At 62.8% G+C, this 1135-nt stretch overlaps 1 long non-coding RNA gene across 2 annotated transcripts; it reads left to right on the top strand.

Annotated features, from left to right (window-relative positions):
* On the top strand, nucleotides 1-1129 carry LOC142046832 (uncharacterized). Of its 2 annotated transcripts, none has more exons than XR_012655873.1 (3): nucleotides 1-717; nucleotides 867-908; nucleotides 1043-1129. It is a non-coding gene; the product is annotated as an uncharacterized LOC142046832 (long non-coding RNA). The 2 variants fall into 2 exon arrangements; XR_012655872.1 differs by having other exon boundaries at nucleotides 867-914; nucleotides 1049-1129.
* The last annotated feature ends 6 nt before the right edge of the window (nucleotides 1130-1135 follow it).

Genomic DNA, 1135 nt, shown 5'->3' with positions numbered 1-1135 from the left:
CAGGTGTCAGAGGATGACGGGAGGGATTGGGGGCTTGTGGGGGGCCAGGGGGCAGTGACTGCAGGTAGAGGTAACTGAAGGGGTGTGTACGGGGTACAGGTGTAAAGAGGTGACAACGGTATCGGGGGGCAGTGACTGCAGATAGAGGTGGCTGAAGGGGTGTGTACAGGGTACAGGTGTAAGGGGGTGCTGGGGGGATCGGGGGCAGTGACTGCAGGTAGAGGTGGCTGTAGGGGTGTGTACAGTGTACAGGTGTAAGGGGGTGACGACGGTATCGGGGGGCAGTAACTGCAAGTAGAGGTGGCTGTAGAGGTGTGTACAGGGTACAGGTGTAAGGGGGTGACGGGGGGGATCAGGGGGCAGTGACTGCAGGTAGAGGTGGCTGAAGGGGTGTGTACGGGGTACAGGTGTAAGGGGGTGACGGGAGGGATCGGGGGGGCAGTGACTGCAGGTAGAGGTGGCTGTCGGGGTGTGTACAGGGTACAGCTGTAAGGGGGTGACGGGAGGGATCGGAGGGGCAGTGACTGCAGGAAGAGGTGGCTGTAGGGGTGTGTACAGGGTACAGGTGTAAGAAGGTGACGGGGGGATCGGGGGGCAGTGACTGCAGCAGAGGTGGCTGTCGGGGTATGTACGGGGCACAGGTGTAAGGGGGTGACGGGGGGATCGGGGGCAGTGACTGCAGGCAGAGGTGGCTGTAAGGGTGTGTACGGGGTACAGGTGTAAGGGGGTGACGGAGGGATCGGGGGGCAGTGACTGCAGCAGAGGTGGCTGTTGGGGTATGTACGGGGCACAGGTGTAAGGGGGTGACGGAGGGATCGGGGGCAGTGACTGCAGCAAAGGTGGCTGAAGGTGTGTACGGGGTACAGCTGTAAGGGGGTGACGGGGGGATCAGGGGGCAGTGACTGCAGGTAGAGGTGGCTGAAGGGGTGTGTAGGGGGTGACGGAGGGATCAGGGGGCAGCGACTGCAGCAGAGGTGGCTGTCGGGGTATGTACGGGGCACAGGTGTAGGGGTGACGAGGGGATCGGGGGCAGTGACTGCAGGCAGAGGTGGCTGTAGGGGTGTGTACAGGGTACAGGTGTAAGGGGGTGACGGGGGATTGGGGGGCAGTGACTGCAGGCAGAGGTGGCTGTAGG

Source organism: Chelonoidis abingdonii, chromosome 4, assembly GCF_003597395.2.
Source record: "Chelonoidis abingdonii isolate Lonesome George chromosome 4, CheloAbing_2.0, whole genome shotgun sequence".
Lineage (NCBI taxonomy): Eukaryota > Metazoa > Chordata > Testudines > Testudinidae > Chelonoidis > Chelonoidis abingdonii.
Note: the sequence above shows the minus strand (reverse complement) of the source record. Positions and strands in the feature narration are given on the sequence as shown.